The 19,321-nt window shown below is 47.8% G+C and overlaps 1 protein-coding gene across 3 annotated transcripts in view; it reads left to right on the forward strand.

Annotated features, from left to right (window-relative positions):
- The window catches only part of ZNF532 (zinc finger protein 532), a 238,197-nt gene that overhangs the window by 41,079 nt on the left and 177,797 nt on the right, over positions 1-19,321 (forward strand). The gene's annotated exons all lie outside the window — the stretch shown is intronic.

Here is a 19,321-nt window from a genome sequence, read left to right on the forward strand (position 1 = left end):
AATATGTGATACTGTGAGCGAGGTTGGGCTTGGGGCCTGGATAAAGTTACACCATGCAGCGGGTTAGGGGAGTGAAATTGAGGTTTTTTAAGGTGTTGGGAATGGTCCAAGTTTAAGTTGGCCTACCTGACTGTTGAGGTTCCTTTCCACAGGTACCTGATGGGGTACATGCAGTAGGTCTTCTTCCTTCTGGGCCTTCTTAACCCCACTCTAGCCCTGCCTTTTATAGTTCCTGGTTTCGGCTCCACCCCTTCTGTCTCACTTCCTCCGTGGGAGGGACTAAGGGTTTTAAGGTGGCTCACAGTACCTGAGAGATTATTCTTAACGGTGAGCGGCAGTGTTCTGCATATCTTCTCACATTATAATACTTATGTATGTAACTTCTTCTGGGCTGGGGGCCCTTATAGCTCCGATTTTTTTTCAGCTGTATGGCAGACTGGGGAGTCAGCTTCAGGGAGATAACTCTGATCTTCAGACTTAACTCTGGGAATTTGATCTGGGTTGCAGGTCAGGAACAGTAAAACTGGAAGGTCATTGGCAACGAAATCCACTCTTTCCACACTACCTCCCCTTCCAAATAAATAAGTCCAGGTCAGGTTTTATTCTGAACCAAGGATTCACTGAATGTCTTAAGGGTATTTTTGACAAAGAACCACAGGTGGCGACTTTTGCTTTGGAGATTGATTGGAATGCACAGTGGATCAGTTGTTTTGGAGTTCTAAAGTGAAGGTTTTTCCTGATTTGTCAAGAGCAACTCAGAAGCAGTCAGAAATTCTTGATCATGCACCCTAGAGCTCAGAAGCTGGGTGTTGGGTTTGTTTTGCGATTTCCTTGTTTGTGTGTAACAAATTGTGAAAATAAGGTATGTATGTTGTCCTGAAACAGCTGTTAGATGTTATTATTTCTTTTTTTTTTATAATTATTTATTTAAATTTCCCAATACATCACCACTTAAAGTGAATATGCAATCGGCATTATTTAACATTAGGAAACAAAAGATGTTATTATTTCTAAAGTAGAATTGAGAGATTTTATTATTTGTACAATAGAATTGAGAGTTTTGACATAATTTGGATCTTTCTGCTATGGTTGGCTTGGAAGTATAGAACTGAGTTAGCGTTAGAACTAGGTTTTTTTTTTTCTCTGAATTTATTTTTCCTGGGATTGGTTCCTGAATTGCCTTATTATTTGGGCCAAAGATTTAATTTAATTTTGCTTTTGCTTTTGCACCTTTTCCTATATTTTCTTGTATTGCTGATATTTCCTTTGTCACAAGTATTGTAGTGAATGCTATTATTTGAAATGTAATAAATATAAAATAATTTTAAAAAGCAAATAATCGCAGAGTAGAAAAACTATTTAATAGTTTCTTAGCTTATACTCGGACTCTAACTTTTATGGGGAGAACCCCTCCTCTGTAACTCCTTTCTCCAGAATACTTTGTAGAGCTGGTCTGAACTCAGATGTGGTCACAGATACAGCTCCTTCTTGCTGCCTGTACATAAGTATTGCCACTGGGACAGACCAAAGGTCCATCAAGCCCAGCATCCTGTTTCCAACAGTGGCCAATCCAGGTCACAAATACCTGGCAAGATCCCCCCCCCCCCCAAAAAAAAAAAAGTTCAATACATTTTATACTGCTTATCCCAGAAATAAGCAGTGGATTTTTCCCCAAGTCATTTTAATAATGGTCTATGGACTTTTCCTTTAGGAAGCTGTCCAGACCTTTTTAAAAACCCTGCTAAGCTAACCGCCTTTACCACATTCTCTGCCAACGAATTCCAGAGTTGAATTACACATTAAGTAAAGAAATATTTCTCCGATTCGTTTTAAATTTACTACTTTGTATCATCATCGCATGCCCCCTAGTCCTAGTATTTTTGGAAAGAGTAAACAAATGATTCACTTCTACCCGTTCCACTCCACTCATTATTTTATATACCTCTATGATATCTCTTCTCCTTTTCCAAGATCAGAGGCTTCCTGTTTCTCTTGTGTTTTCCAGAGATAATTTTCTTCCCTTCTCCTTCACATATCTATTAGCAGTGGTACACTGGCTTATTCATCCACAACACCCTCTTCCTCAGGGATGATGGGTCAGCTGTCTCCCTATGTGCAGCTTTTTGGTGTAATGGCTTAGCTAGCCAAAGACTCATTCTCCTTCTGTATGACTGAGGGAGCCAAAGACAACAATTCGAGTGAGGTTTGAGTTTTTTTTAATCAGTCCCAGTTTCCTCCAACAGTGATCTCCTCCCACCTAACTGACCAAGAAAGCCTTTGAATGCAGGAGTATAAACAAATCCCAGCACAATACGGTAGAGTTACTAGAGGTTTCTGTGATCTAAGCAAGGCAGAACCTTAGGGGTGTCTACACTTGGCAAAAATCTTCACCTATATATCTAAACATTGGTGCTTACATAATTAAGACCTGGGTGATGCCACACTTTTTGTACACATGTTTATAGACTTCTAGGGTCCTTTCTTGCTTAGATGGCAGAAAACCTCTAGTGGCTCTACATATATATTGTATGGTAACCTGTTTATATACTTGCAGAATAGTGAAATAATGATAGGAAAAGACCTCTGTAGGAGTGAAACAGGAACTGATATAAAACACATGTTTCAGAGGTAATCTAGGAGTTTGGCTAGCTAAGCCATTGCACTATACGAAGCAGCTTGGACCTGCACTTCACATTAGTACTGCTGTTCTGGCCACCTCAGCCAGAACGCTTACTGTTTGAAATAGAAGGTGAGCCGTTGTTGAAGCGGTTGCTTAGAAGTGTGTGGTCACCAAGTAAGCCAGTACCTTACCATGGAGGGGACAAAGAAGAAAGAAGGAGTGAGTGTGTATTTGTATTCCTTTACTCTGCTAAGGGTGGGCATTTTGTTGTATTAGCTGCCTTCCATTTAAGTCTTTAAGCAAAGTCTGGCTCTGAAAACCCCCCAACTCTGAATCTTATTTTTGTGGAAGTGGATAGAGAGCAGACAGCGAATTCAGGTTCCAAACGCCTCCCAGTATTAATGATCCCGAACTGGAACCCTGAAAATCTCACTTCCTACCACAGAGATATCTCCTGAGTTTGTATCCAGTCTGACATACAGCAAAACAATTAGCTGCTGTTAGGGTCCTCAATCTGGTAGGAGTTGCACATATTTTTCTAAAATGTGTGTTTCCTCTGTACATTAGGGAAGTACATGTGTATTTCCCGACTGCCCTATACATAAAAGGCTCATATTTAGCGGACTCTTTCTAAAACCAGACTGGAACTAGTGAATGTCCTGACTTGGATATTTAATTTCCAACCTAGATACCCTATGGAAATTCTGGCGTTATATATATGTGGCCAAGTTCATGCTGAAGATGTGACTCCAACAGGGCCATATGCAAGCAACCTATGGCCCAGTCAGGAAAGTTAAAATAAGTTTAGTTATTAAAGAAAAGGGAAGATGTACTAAGGTGGAGGGAACTAAAGAGCAAGGCACCAAGTGAGTGAGGGGATTCATTTAGCTTGGACACCAGGAACTGGAAACATGGGGTTCACCGTTGAAAGATGCCTGACTTGAATGGATCATGGATCGGATATTGTTAATAAAAAAGGGTTTGCACCACAGTCGTAGAATTCATTGCTAATGATACAGAGGACTCCTGATTTTTCTCCTCTTCTGCTTTCCTCTCATCAGAATAGTAATCAGGATCAGTTCACCAGTATTGAGGCTTTCATGCTTGGCAGAAGAAACTGAGGCTCAGAGGCTTGAGAGATGGAGGTTGAGAGAACCTCCAGTTCTCCAAAAAGTGTGACTTGGCACACACTGGGAAAAGAGGTGTGACTAAGTAGGCAGCGGAGGCAAAAAGAGGCTTGTTCACACAGGAATAGCCAGAGGAAGAAGCTTGGGTGGCTAGGATCCACAGAAGCCAAGGCTCAACGGAAGAGAGTAAGGAAGAGTTTAAAGTTGTAGGTAGTAATTCTGAGTACTGGAGAAACCAGCTATTTGAAATGTTAGCAGTTTTCAGAAAAGCATTGAAAAGGCTGTTTGTATGTTGCAAGGAAACTAGAGTAGCCTGAGTTAAAATTCTCAACATTTGAAATTTTATAATGAGCACTGTGGTAATCTACACAACAAACCCGTGTTGTCAGAGAGATTTTATATTGAATTGTGTGGCAATCCTGTGAAGTAACAGACTTGTAGAGAAAGAGGCATTTTATACAGAACTGTGAAATATTGTTATGATTCTGCTGGTTTGGCTGAGGGGGAGGGGGGGACGTCTCTTCTGATTGGCTGCCAGGGGTTGTGCTGACCTCAGGGGATAGTACTTTAGCCTGCAGCTGAGGAGTTTCTCTGCTTTTGCGTTACTTCTTGGTAGTAACAGGAAAGCTTGATAGGTTTCTCTCAGAAAGTGCTCTAGGTTCTGACAGGGATCTGTGTTGATTTAGAGTATTCTTTTCCTTCCCTCTGGGTTAGCTGCTGCTGTGTGTGTGTGTGTACGTAGCTCTGTAATCAGGGTCAGCTGCTCTGTTGTTTAGTGGGGGCTGGGCATTGCTCAGCCTCTGGGGCTCTGGGCTGAGTGAGAGCGTTCTCCTTTGTTTGTTTGTTTTAAGGATTTCTCTTCCCAGTGTCCGGGCCTGCTGGCTCAGTGAGTTTAACCCTTTGTGTACTGTGTGTATTGTATTCCTGCCTCTGCCAGTGTGTTTGTTGGATGGGCCCCACTCCCTCTCGGGAGGGGAAGCGTTCTCTCTGATTGTTTGTTTGTGCGTGGGTTCCGGTTCGGCCGCGAGGCCCGCCTGTATGCCTATTTCCCTTCTTCCTGAGGGACTGGGGGGAGGGGTAGCTTAGGGGGTATTGTGTAGCTGGGGTGTGCGGTGGTGGGTCGGTCTCCCCTTGGCCTGGGTCGGCGCCCTGCTGGCCTCGGCCAGGGCCCAAGGGCTCACGACCAACCCAACGGATTACAGAATGCAAAAGCCATGAGCTCGACCGATCCATCCCCCATGCAGCTGCTCCAGCAATTGCATGCTCAGCTACAACAGGTATCGGGAGGCGTGAACGCACTGTCTCAACGGGTAGACACGCTGACTGTCACAGGGGCTGCGGAGGGCCCGCCAGCAGCTACTCCGCCGGGTTCCCACGCATGCGGCCGAGGGATTCGGGTGGCTACGCCCCCGAGGTACGAGGGCGACAGTAAGACCTGCCGGGGGTTCCTCAATCAATGCCAAATTGTCTTCGAGTTGCAGGCCCGGGATTTTCCTTCGGATCGGGCGAAGGTGGCTTATATTATCTCTCTACTGGCAGGCCCCGCTCTGGCCTGGGCCTCGCCCTTATGGGAGAAGAAGGATCCCCTCCTGGATAATTTGGCAGAGTTCTTGAAACAATTTCGGCTCATCTTTGAGGAACCCGGGAAGCCCTCTTCGGCGGCGACTCAGCTGTTGAACCTACATCAGGGGCGACTCTCTCTGGGTGAGTACGCCATCCAGTTTCGGACTTTGGCCGCGGAGCTAGGTTGGGATAACCCAAGCCTGACTGCGGTATTCTGGCATGGGGTCTCGGCCAACATTAAGGACGAACTCACAGGCCGGGAGCTGCCCTCAGATCTGAACAACCTCATCCGTCTCTGTACCCAGGTGGACATCCGGTTCAGGGAGCGGGCCTGTGAACGTCGCGCTGGTCAGCAGGTTGCAGGGGCTCACTCGAGGAGCTCGCACAAGAGCCCTGCTTCCCCGTCGCTGGGTGTGCCCAATGGGTCTGAACCTATGCAGGTTGACCGGGCGGCCCAGGAGAGACAGCGGAGACGCTCTAAGGGGCTGTGCCTGCATTGTGGAGTGAAGGGGCACTTTGTCCGTGAGTGCCCGAAGAGAAAGAAGTCGGGAAACCAGCAGCCCTGATACCGGCTAGGGAGACCGGGTCAGGGCCCAAGTCCTTCTCCCCTTGGATACAGGTTTTGGAGCCAGTTCTACTGGCGATTAAGGATACCCCTTGTTTTGAGGCGCTAGTCGACTCGGGGGCGGGAGGCAACTTTATCAGCGCGGACCTGGTGCGGGTTCATCAAATTCCTACGATGGAGTTACCTCAGTCCATCACTGTCTCAGCGGCTTGGGGACTGGTTCGGGGAGTTCTCCGCTCCAGGACCGTGCCTATGACCATACGGGTAGGAGTCTTACACAAAGAAGTTATCTCCTTCTACGTCCTTCCGTCGGCCACTGAGGCCATAATCCTGGGATTACCCTGGCTTCGCCTGCATAACCCTTGTATTGATTGGGCCCGGGGTGAATTGACGGCGTGGGGCCCGGGCTGCCAGAAGGTCTGTTTGGATAAGGTCTCGCCAGCCCCAGTGACGCTTCCTTTGGATCGAGCCAATGTTATGTTATCGGGGCCCTACAGATCCTTTGGAGATGTTTTTTTCCAAATAGCAAGCAGAGATTCTGCCTCCTCATCGCTCCTATGACTGTGCCATAGAGCTACTACCTGGCACTGAACCTCCCCGTGGCCGCGTATACCCCCTATCCCGGCCAGAGACGGAAGCCATGTCCCAGTATATTCGAGAGAACCTAGCTCGAGGCTTCATCCGGCCCTCTAAATCGCCCGCGGGGGCTGGATTCTTCTTCGTGGAGAAGAAGGATGGGGGGGTTGCGCCCCTGTATTGACTACAGGGGACTCAATGCCATCACGCGGAAGGACAAATACCCCCTTCCCTTGATTTCTGAGATGTTTGACTGCCTCCAGGGGGCCCAGATCTTTTCCAAGCTCGATCTCAGGGGGGCCTACAACCTTGTGCGGATCAAGGAGGGGGATGAGTGGAAGACGGCGTTTAACACCCGCGACGGGCATTACGAATATCTGGTAATGCCGTTTGGACTTGCTAATGCTCCAGCCGTCTTCCAAGCCTTCATGAATGACATCTTCAGGGATCTCCTGTATAAGTTTGTGATGGTCTACTTGGACGACATTTTGATTTTTTCAAGGGCTGAGGAAGAGCACCAGGAGCACGTGAAGACCGTATTGCAGCGGTTGAGGGAGAACCACCTCTATGTGAAATTGGGAAAATGTGAATTCCATCGCTCCAAACTGCTCTTCCTGGGGTACATCATTTCTAACCACGGGCTGCGTATGGACCCCAGTAAGCTGACAGCCATCCTGCACTGGCAGCAACCTACGGGGCGTAAGGCCCTACAGCGCTTCTTAGGTTTTGCAAACTACTATAGGCAGTTTATTTGGAATTACTCGTCCCTGACTGCCCCTCTTACTGCCTTGACTAAGAAGAACGCTGACGCTCGCAACTGGTCGCCTGATGCGTGTCAGGCCTTTGAGAATTTGAAACAGGCATTTGTTGGAGCTCCAGTGTTGCGCCATCCCAACCCGACAAATAAATTTTTCGTGGAAGTGGATGCATCATCGGTTGGCGTAGGAGCAATGCTGTCCCAGGCCCACCCCAGTGGGAAACTTCTCCCATGTGCATTCTTCTCTAAAAAGTATACCCCTGCCGAGAAGAATTATGCCATCGGGGATCAGGAGCTATTAGCCATTAAATTGGCCTGGAAGAATGGCGTCATCTGCTGGAAGGGGCGCAGGAGCCCTTCATGGTGTTCACGGACCATAAAAACCTGACTTATTTACGAGAAGCGAGAAGGCTGAATCCTCGCCAGGCCCGGTGGGCACTATTCTTCTCCCGCTTTGATTTCATTCTGACTTATCGTCCAGCGGAGAAGAACATCAAGGCAGATGCCCTCTCCAGGTCCATGGAGGCTGACCTGGAGGAAGAACCCCTGCAGTATGTAATTAAACCCGATGTCATTGTGCCTGCAATGACGCTAGCAGTACCTGCAGGTATGACCTTTGTGCCACCCCGGCTGAGAGAAAAGACACTCCAATGGGGGCATGCCTCTCGAATGGCAGGACATCCCGGGATCCTGGGAACCAAGCGGTTCATCTCCCAGCAGTATTGGTGGCCTTCACTTGATCGGGATGTGCAGGAGTTCGTGGCTGCGTGTCCTGAGTGCGCCCAGCATAAAGCGGACCGTCGGAGACCCCAGGGGTTGCTGATGCCTTTACCGGTACCTGAGAGACCGTGGACCCACATTGCCATGGACTTTGTTACGGATCTGCCTAACTCTGAAGGGCACACAGTTGTCTGGGTAGTAGTGGACCGGTTTTCTAAAATGGCCCACTTCATACCCATGCCTACCCTTCCTTCGGCGGTGAAGCTGGCACAGTATTTCATCAGCGCTATTTTTCGTCTCCATGGTCTGCCAGAATCTATTACCTCTGATCGAGGAGTACAGTTTGTCTCAAAGTTCTGGAGAGCCCTGAATCGGGCCCTTGAAATAAAGCTGAACTTTTCGTCGGGATATCACCCACAATCCAATGGCCAAACAGAACGAGTGAACCAATGCTTGAAGCAGTTCCTACGGATGTATGTCAATGAGCACCACAACGACTGGAGTCAGCTGCTGCCTTGGGCAGAATTTGCTCATAACAACCGAGTGAGCTCGGCCACGGGCGCTTCGCCCTTTTACATCGTATATGGACGACATCCTCGGATACCAGCCCCCTTGAAAACCAACTTGGATGTCCCAGCAGCGGCCGATGCGGTGACCTCGCTCCAAGCAATTTGGTCATCAGTTCAGAAAGCGCTGCGAGTGACCTCCGCTCGTATGAAACGCCAAGCGGATCGGTCTCGCAGAGTGGAACCGCGCTTCCAGCCTGGCGACTTGGTGTGGTTGTCCACGCGTAATCTTCGTCTGAAGATTCCCTCCTCCCGCTTTGCACCTCAATTTGTGGGCCCGTATCCCATTGTGAGGCAAGTGAATCGGGTCTGTTATCAGCTAAAGTTACCACCTACATTACGGGTACATAACACCTTTCATGTGTCCTTGCTGAAGCCTGTGATTCTGAGAAAAGGGGCTTTGCCCGCGTTGCCTGCTAGTCCAGCCATCTCAGCCTCCCAGGGGGAATACGAAGTCCGGGATGTCTTGGATGCAAGGCGCTTCCGGGGACATCTCCAGTATCTCATTGCGTGGAAGGGATATGGACCGGCAGACAACTCCTGGGAGGACGCTACTCATGTCCACGCGCCAGTCCTAGTCAGACGGTTCCATCGCCTTTTCCCTCACAAACCTAAACCTCGTGGACGGGGTAGGGGGGGCCCTTGAAGGGGGGGGGGGGTGATGTTATGATTCTGCCGGTTTGGCTGAGGGGGAGGGGGGACGTCTCTTCTGATTGGCTGCCAGGGGTTGTGCTGACGTCAGGGGATAGTACTTTAGCCTGCAGCTGAGGAGTTTCTCTGCTTTTGCGTTACTTCTTGGTAGTAACAGGAAAGCCTGATAGGTTTCTCTCAGAAAGTGCTCTAGGTTCTGACAGGGATCTGTGTTGATTTAGAGTATTCTTTTCCTTCCCTCTGGGTTAGCTGCTGCTGCGTGTGTGTGTGTGTGTGTGTGTATGTAGCTCTGTAATCAGGGTCAGCTGCTCTGTTGTTTAGTGGGGGCTGGGCATTGCTCAGCCTCTGGGGCTCTGGGCTGAGTGAGAGCTTTCTCCTTTGTTTGTTTGTTTTAAGGATTTCTCTTCCCAGTGTCCCGGCCTGCTGGCTCAGTGAGTTTAACCCTTTGTGTACTGTGTGTATTGTATTCCTGCCTCTGCCAGTGTGTTTGTTGGATGGGCCCCACTCCCTCTCGGGAGGGGAAGCGTTCTCTCTGATTGTTTGTTGATTTATGGCACTCTCTCTCTGCTGGCTCTACAAGCTTAACCCTTTGTGTTCTGTGTGCCTCTGTCTACAGTGGGTTTGAGGCAAGGGCTTTCTGCCTTCCTTTTGTGTTTGGTTCCTCTGGCTTCTGCCTGGGGCTCCTACCCTGGTGGGGGGGTTGCTGTGTTAGTTCCCCTGTCCTGCGCTAGTCCCCTGCGTGGGCGTGGCCCGCTCTGGTCCTTTGTTTCCCCCTCTGCCCTATTGCTGGTGTTCAGCGCGTGTCTGGCATCTTGGGGCCCTCTGGGTTCTTTCACCCCTCTCTGTGTGTGATTGGGTTCCAGTTCAGCCGTGAGGCTCGCACGAGTGGCTCTGTCTGCGTGGGTTCCGGTTCGGCCGCGAGGCCCGCCTGTATGCCTATTTCCCTTCTTCCTGAGGGACTGGGGGGGGAGGGGTAGCTTAGGGGGTATTGTGTAGCTGGGGTGGGTTGGTCTCCCCTTGGCCTGGGTCGGCGCCCTGCTGGCCTCGGCCAGGGCCCAAGGGCTCACGACCAACCCAACGGATTACAAATATATTCTGAATGCAGCACCATTGTATTACTTCATGGATTGATGCAGTAGGCATTAAAATTTCAAGCCGTTCCAGGAGTGATCTGGAGTGGAGGAATAGCCTAATGCTTAGCTCAGTGGGCTGAGAACCAGGGGAACTGGGTTCCTTTCCCACTGCAGCTCCTTGTGACTCTGGGGAAGTCACTTAACCCTCCACTACCCCAGGTCCAAAAACATTTGTGAGAACACTGGAGAGCAGAGAAAGTACTTGTATGTGATATGTAAACTGCTTTGGATGTACTACAGAAAGGCAGTATATCAAGAATCTAATAAACATTTTGTGGTTTCTGACCTGGAGCAGTCAAGGGACTACCAGCAGAGACAAAAGGACATGCCTTCAAACCAAGCTTGCTATTACTGTGTAGGCTATTTGAATATTTCCTCCATCATCTCTATTGAATTGTGTTGTAAAGCCATAAGCTTTTAATATAACTGTCTTTTAGTTCAGTACATTGAAATGCTAAACTAACATGCCATTAAGCTCACTTCATTGATTTGTTTTTCATATGAGCAGACTTTAATTTAACTTGGTGGCATTCAATCTTTTTCCACTCAGAAAACACTGATTACCTGCCTAATTTAGGTGCCTACTTTCATCTGAATATAGATTCCTAAATTTCAAGTTGAATAAAGGCATCAACATTTTTTGTCGTCTAAAACTGAGGTTCTTAAACAGGCTACTCATCCTTTGCTGAAAATGGCCACCAGTGCTCAGGGATGACTCCATCCCACATAAAAAGAAAAGAATGTACTGCAGATATTCACCAGCCTCCTGACATATACTTTTCCTCCTGTGAAGTGAAAAGCATGTGCAGGGAAACCGTAGGCTATTTGAGACCCTCTCCCCTCCACCCCCCCCCCCCCCCCCCCAGTCTGCCCAAGGTTGTCACCAGCACCTCATTCCTCTCTCTCACTTGCATGAAAACTAAGGAGCCTGTGACGAAACAGTGGGTTTCTAAGCCTGTGAACTGTATTATTTTATGAAGTGTATTTCTCCTAACTGGTAGGCAGATGGCATCAGTTTTGTGTTTTAAAGCTGTTGCAGAAAAGACTATTTTGTTTTCCAGTTTAAGCTTGTGAAAAGGCACTTTGCAGTACCCTTGGCCAGATACTTTCAAAGTTGGTGCCCTGGGCTCTGATTAGCCCTGGAGTTCAAATCTGACCAGGAGGTACTGGATTTTCCCCAATCTCAGTTTGGGAGTACAGAGGAAAAACATCTCTGTCCAGAGACCCTGTTCAAGACTTATGAGCAGTTAATTTCCTGAAACTCCCAGGTGCTACCCAGGTAGTAACAAGTGTTAGATAGTTTTAATGTTGCTCTTTGTTTTGGTTGCTGCAGTTTTCCACCTGGTTTTTCAAGCGTTCACTGTTCTACTGTGACAATAAACCTGTTTGTTGGCTCTGTTGTCCTGGTCTAAGAATCCTGGTGGTTTGTGTGTTGAGTCTGTAGGTGCTTTCCAGGAACTGTGGGACCCCTGAGAGTGTGGCTCCAGTACCTAGAAATCACCAGGGAATAATTTGAGAGAGAGAGACTCGCCCAGAGGCAAGTGGGACCCAGTCAGTGGGAGGAGGGTGCTAGTATAGAGCACGTGCCCAGGTTCAGGCAGGCCCAAGCAGTGTTGCCGACAGACCCTCCAGGTGGCTGCAGGGTTAACCCCAGGTGGGTGCTAGGCATTCCGTGACACTGCCCTTTTACCAAACATCAATAAAAAGTGGACTTCGCTGACCTTATATGGGTCATTCCTGCACGCTAAGAGCATTTTTACTGCTGGGCTAAAATGGCTAATTTTCCAATTTTAAGTATTAATGGCCACGGGCTAATTTTCCCATTAGCATATGGCCAGTAGAGTATGACTCCCTAATGCCACCTATTTTGTAGGCAACAGGGACTTGTGCACAAAACCTGTGCTAATTGGTTAGTGCGTGGCAATGGCCACGTGGTAACCGATTAGTGCAGAACACACCCACTCTCTGCCCCAGAGCTATAACATACCGTATTTTTCGGACTATAAGACGCACCGGACCATAAGACGCACCTAGGTTTTAGAGGAGGGAAATAGGAAAAAAAAAATTTTCCTTTTTCCCTCCTCTAAAACCTAGGTGCTCCGGTGCGTCTTGTCCGAATCCCTCCCTCCGAGTTCGGGATCGCCCTCCCCCCAGCCCTGTCACCACTTCTCCCTACTCACGTCACGCGATCTTCCCTGGTGGTCTAGTGACGTCGGGGCAGGAAAGAGCCCCCTCTTTCCTGCCCAGCGCGCTGCTCTCCGTCCTCCTGTATGCTGCCTGACGGTCTCAGCGAGATTCAAAATGGCCGCCGAGAATTGAAGTCTCGGCGGCCATTTTGAATCTCGCCGAGACCGTCAGGCTGCATACAGGAGGATGGAGAGCAGCGCGCTGGGCAGGAAAGAGGGGGCTCTTTCCTGCCCCGATGTCACTAGACCACCAGGGAAGATCGCGTGAGTAGGGAGAAGTGGTGACAGGGCCATCCCGAACTCGGAGGGCGGGCGGGCGATCGATCTCGAACTCGGAGGGAGGGAGGGAAATCTCTACCTTCGGACTATAAGACGCACCCCCCATTTTCCTCCCAAATTTGGGGGGAAAAAAGTGTGTCTTATAGTCCGAAAAATACGGTAAGTTTTATTTATTAGTACATGAGTAGTACGTGCATATCTCAGAATTACCACTGGATGCCTCAGAATTCTCCGTGGTAAGCCAGTTTTTTGCTGCTGTAAGCATGTATTAATGCTTACTGCAGCTTTGTAAAAGGGCCCCTCAATAAGAGTGCCTAGATCTTCTTCTATCTAGATTAAGAATAATTTGGGTGATTTTAGGGAGTGGAGAGGGATGTATGCTTGCATACTTCTGTCTAGGCATTGATCATTGTTGTCAGGATAGTGCTAGATGCTGATCAGGCTTCCCAACATCTGGTGTTGCTCAGACTGCAGCCCTGGTAGCAGTGTTGAACATCTGTCTAGAAGAATGTGTGCATGTGTCCTCTTGAAGTGTGTGTAGGGTTGAGAGGAGGGAGATCAGGCTGGGGAGCTTTTAGTGCTGCTTGTTAGACTTGGAGCAGGTAGGCAGAACTATAGGTGAGTGGGAAGGAGCATGCTTGGATATTGGAATACCCCCCGGCACGTTCCTTTTCTTTGCAGATTAGGGGGAATGCTGAGGGGGCTTTTGGGGGTCCTCACTCTTGACTTCACTTTTATACTATGCACAGAACTGTAGTGGATATAAGCAGGAAGATTTAGGACTTGCAATTCACTCAGAAGGATGATGAAGCATCTTAGAGAGGAAACACTTATCCTCTTTATACATACCTCTTAGGGGGTAGGTGTTGTAAAAGTTGGGCTTTCACTGCACTTTGATTTACACTGGGAGACAGCAACCTGCAGTAGCCCAATATCTCAAGTTACCGACTCCCTTGGTAAATGAATAATGGTGCTTGTGAGCCACCTAGGAAGCAGCATTATTCTATCGAACAAGGCGTATTGGGCCACCAAGATGAGACCCATGCTCCTGGGCCACATCTCAAAGGGGCTGTTATAGTGCATGTCAGATGCCTCTCAGTTACACACTCCCTTCTAAGGCCACCCCACCCCAGATTATTGCTGTAACACAGTGTCAGGTTTCTTCCCTGGAAGCACTGGGTTTGTGAGCCCTTGGACCACTACCGTGGAGTGGCAGTGGCAGGCAAAGTCACCTTCAAAGCAGAGACGAGGCAAGGCTGGGCTGGAACCCCGGACTGGAGTTCTGCACTGGAACGCACTGGACGGGTGCGCACTGGACTGGAACCCACTGGACTGGTACACACTGGAGTGGAGCCCACTGGACTGGAACGCACGGGACCAGAACCCGCTGGACAGGAACACACTGGACCTAGGCTTCACCTACGCTTAGCCACCGTTCTCCAAGGGTTGAGCCCTCAGGTTCGGGCAGCCGGCAGGGCTTACAGGAAAATCGGAACTGGAACTAGCAAGCAGGAACAACAGGAATCAGGATACAGAAGTGTCTCCAGGCACCTAGGCGAAAGCAAGGCAGACAGGCAGGGAATATCCGGGTTCCGGCAATAGTCAGGTCTGGCCACAGGTAGAGAATATCCGGGTTCAGGCAGTAGTCGGGTCAGGCAGCAAGTATCGGGGTTCAGACAGTAGCCGGGTCAGGCAGCAGGCAGCAAGTATTGGGGTTCAGGCAGTAGTCGGGTCAGGCAGCAGGCAGCAAGTACCAGGGTTCAGGCAGTAGTCGGGTCAGGCAGCAGGCAGCAAGTATCGGGGGGTTCAGGCAGTAGTTGGGTCAGGCAGCAAGTATCGGGGGTTCAGGCAGTGGTTGGGTCAGGCAGCAGGTAGAGAGTAGTCAGTTTGAGGCAATGGTCAGGTCAAGCAGCAAGCAGAGAATATCTGGGTACAGGCAGCAGTCAGGTTAGACAGCAGGCAGAGACTAGTCAGATTCAGGCAATGGTCAGGTCAAGTAGCAAGACTATGGCTGGAGCTCCAGTAGCAAGGAGTACTGGCAGCGGACAGGACTAGGGCTGAAGCTCCAGAAGCAAAGGAAAACACACACGGGGAAACCAGAAAGCTAAACACAAGAAAACTAGTAAAGCTGTGCACAAGCTAACAAGAAAGCTATGCCCAAGTTAACTAGTCACAAGCTAGAAACTCACACTAAGCAAAACACAGGAGAACTAGTAAAGCTGTACACAAGCTAACAAGCAAAGCTATACCCAAGCTAACTAGTCACACACTAGGAACTCACACAACACAACACACAGGAGAACTAGTAAAGCTGTACACAAGCCAACAAGAAAAGCTATGCCCAAGCTACTAGTAACAAGCTAGAAACTCACACTGAACTGGACAAGGTAGCAGTGCACAGAGCACTCTAACATACCAGGGACCTTAGACTATGCAAAGGCTGCAGTCTCTAAGTGATTAATAAAGCCCTTCAACACCTGAGGAGCAACTGCAGCCACAGTAAGGAACTACGGAGGCTGTCCAGGCACAAACAAGAGAGACAAGTCCGGCAGCCTGGAAGAACCAGACCGGACTAGGCTAAAGTCTGGAACGGGTAGGAACAGCAAGACAAACTATGGCAGCCACTGGCTCTGGCCACCAGTGGGTGAGAGGGGCACAAACCAAGGAGCAGGCAGAGCGCACACAGAACATAGAGAGACTTAGAATACCTAGGTGCAGCACAGAGGAGCAAACAGAGCCAGGCTGGAGACAGAGGTAGAGCTAACTCATGGAGGTTCTGGCGGGTCCTCTTAAAGATTTGTTTAATAAATCCTTGCAGATGGGAGAGGTTCCGAGGGACTGGAGAACGGCGGATGTGGTCCCTATTCACAAAAGTGGTGATAGGGAAGTAGCTGGAAACTACAGGCCGGTAAGCCTCACTTCAGTTATTGGAAAGGTAATGGAAGCGATGCTGAAGGAAAGGATAGTGAATTTCCTGGAAAGCCAATAAGTTGCAAGATCCGAGACAACATGGTTTTACCAAAGGGAAATCGTGCCAAACGAATCTCATTGAATTCTTTGATTGGATGACCGGAGAATTAAATCAGGGAAGGGCTATAGACGTAATCTACTTAGATTTCAGCAAAGCTTTTGACACGGTTCCCCAAAGGAGGCTCTTAAATAAACTGGATGGGCTGAAGATAGGACCCAAAGAGGTGACCTGGATTAGGAACTGGTTGACGGACAGACGCCAGAAGGTGGTGGTGAATGGAATTCGCTCGGAGGAGGGAAAGGTGAGTAGTGGAGTGCCTCAAGGATCGGTGCTGGGGCCGATTCTGTTCAATATATTTGTGAGTGACATTGCTGAAGGGTTAGAAGGTAAAGTTTGCCTATTTGCGGACGATACTAAGATTTGTAACAGAGTGGACACCCGGGAGGGAGTGGAAAACATGAAAAAGGATCTGCGGAAGCTTGAAGAATGGTCTGAGGTTTGGCAATTAAAATTCAATGCGAAAAAATGCAAAGTGATGCACTTAGGGAAGAGAAATCCACGGGAGATGTATGTGTTAAGCGGTGAGAGTCTGATAGGTACGGAAGGGGAGAGGGATTTTGGGGTGATAGTATCTGAAGATCTGAAGGCGACAAAACAGTGTGACAAGGCGGTGGCCGTAGCGAGAAGGTTGCTAGGCTGTATAGAGAGAGAGGTGTGACCAGCAGAAGAAAGGAGGTGTTGATGCCCCTGTACAAGTCATTGGTGAGGCCCCACCTGGAGTATTGTGTTCAGTTTTGGAAGCCGTATCTTGCGAAGGATGTAAAAAGAATTGAAGCGGTGCAAAGGAAAGCTACGAGAATGGTATGGGATTTGCGTTACAAGATGTATGAGGGGAGACTTGCGGACCTGAACATGTATACTCTGGAGTAAAGGAGAAACAGGGGGTGATATGATACAGACGTTCAAATATTTGAAAGGTATCCGCAAACGAATCTTTTCCGGAGATGAGAAGGCGGTAGAACGAGAGGACATGAAATGAGATTGAAGGGGGGCAGACTCAGGAAAAATGTCAGGAAGTACTTTTTCACGGAGAGAGTGGTGGATGCTTGGAATGCCCTCCCGCGGGAGATGGTGGAGATGAAAACGGTAACAGAATTCAAACATGCGTGGGATAAACATAAAGGAATCCTGTTCAGAAGGAATGTATCCTTGGGAGCTTAGCCAAGTTTAGGTGGCAGAGCCGATGGTGGGAGGCAGGGCTGGTGGTTGGGAGGCGGAGATAGTGCTGGGCAGACTTATACGGTCTGTGCCAGAGCTTGTGGTGGGAGGCGGGGCTGGTGGTTGGGAGGCAGGGATAGTGCTGGCCAGACTTATATGGTCTGTGCCCTGAAGAGGACAGGTACAAATAAAAAGTAGCACATATGAATTTAGCTTGTTGGGCAGACTGGATGGACCGTGTAGGTCTTTTTCTGCTGTCATCTACTATGTTACTATGTAACTCAGGCAGCACCCCCAGGTGCAGTAGAGTGGAGTAATTAGAGCCATGCTGGAAGCAGCCAGCACATAGAAGGAAAACTACTCCAGAAAGGATAGGCAGAAGCCAGCTTAGAAGCTGACCCCCAGAAATAAGGTAAGGCTGAGGGTGGTTACGGCCAGAGACGTGACACATAGCTTGATAACTACCTCCCTCCTAAGTTCCAAATCACAAGAGCCATAATTAAGATGTTATTTTGACTTTTACAGTGCCACTCCTTTTTGTCTGATATTGAATCAACCAGTGGAACTTCCCCTTTAAACTGCAGGATATAATGATCTAATTTTATAACTGCTTGCATAAGTGATAAGTACCATGTATCTTTTCACTATGTATACTTAGCTTCATTTTCAAAGAGAAAGGAAATGGATATTGAAAATTACTCCAGAAAAACTACGCACTTACATTGATATCTGCTTTGTGCAGTTTTTCTGAATTAAATTACATGTTCTTAAATTTTCAAAGGTAAAAAAATGTGTCTTATAAAATGAACCATAAACTAGAAAATGCATGTGTAGTATGCCTAGAGTTTTCTAAATACAAACAATGAGATAGCAAAGGATGTATACATTTGTATAAACAAATATTAAGTGTGAGTGCTTACTGTCAGTTATCCAAGCCGTGGTGAACCACCCCCTCATGAAATACACTTAGGACTTTATTTCCAGATAAATTTTTTCCATCATGATTTATGAGAAGTTGTGACGCCAGTGTTGCATTTACCCTATGTTTAGGGTTTGTTATTTTGAGAACATTGTTCATATGTTTTTTTTTTCCAAAGCCCAAGAAACAAATGGGGTTCACGCTCTCCACAAAAATGAAACACAACAAAAATAAAGTGGAAAATAACCAAGTCCAAGAGATCAGTCCAATATAACAGGGTAAGATGCTCCAAATACAACTTTATTTGGACCCTACACGGTCCGTGTTTCGGCTACATGAGCCTTCCTCAGGGATCAATCGATGAGTGCTCAGCTTATTATCGATTGATGATGGAGCATAGGAGTATCTGTCACTTGGACAAAATGCATGTAGTACCTGATTGAAACAAATTCAAAATCTGGACTTGGTTCTTTTCCACTTTATTTTTGTTGTGTCATATGTTTTTTTTTCACAGGCAGCAAGGAGTGTATTTGATGACTGTAGCTTGCACTTTTGATTTTGGACACAGTACACTTGTGGTTTACTCAAGGATGTATCTGGCCTTTTGAGTGAGAGTCCTTCCTGGGCTTGTTCATTTGAGTTTAAACAGCCCATGCAGCTGAGGGTATGGTTCACCATGGCTTGGATAACTGAGAGTAACCACTCACACTTATAAATATTTGTTTATAAATATTTATACACCCTTTGCTATCTCACTGTTTGTGTATAGAAAACTCTAGATATACATAAATTTTCAAAAGCATGTGAGAGACTACAAACCCTTCCAGAACTTTCACCTCAGGAATGCATCGTTGGTTGGTAAACTTACATGTAAGTTTGCCAATATATCAAGCACATGATTTTGTAACAGGCCATTTCTGTGTGAAAAACCCTGCTTTAGCCACAGATGTGCCTTTGAAAATTATTTTGCCTATGACCAAGGTATTTCATTTTTTCATGAGCACATCAACAGTTATTAAAATTTATATGAAAAAAAACAATCATTCTTACTTTAAGTAGTGGTTTTTAATTTGAATTTTTACTTCTAAAATTAGTAAAGAATGCACATTTTTTGGATGTCCTAGTTTTTATCTGTGTCATTGAATATGCTTTATTTAGGGGCCCTTTTACTAAACCTTGTTAAATTCTAATACACACTTCACACGTAGGGCCCTGTTTACTAAGGTATGCTAGCCAGGGGCGTAGCTACGTGAGGCCAAGGGGGCCTGGGCCCCTGTAGATTTGGCCCTGAACCCCCCTGCCGAAGACCCTCTCAACCTCCCCCCCTACCGCCGCCAACCCGCCATCTACTTTTGCTGGCGTGGGATCCCAACCCTGCCAGCTGAGGTCCTCTTCTCGCACTTGACTTCGTTCAGTTTCTGACGTCCTGCACGTTGTACGTGCAGGATGTCAGAAACTGAATGAAGCCAA

Source organism: Microcaecilia unicolor, chromosome 2 (genome assembly GCF_901765095.1).
Source record: "Microcaecilia unicolor chromosome 2, aMicUni1.1, whole genome shotgun sequence".
Classification (NCBI taxonomy): domain Eukaryota; kingdom Metazoa; phylum Chordata; class Amphibia; order Gymnophiona; family Siphonopidae; genus Microcaecilia; species Microcaecilia unicolor.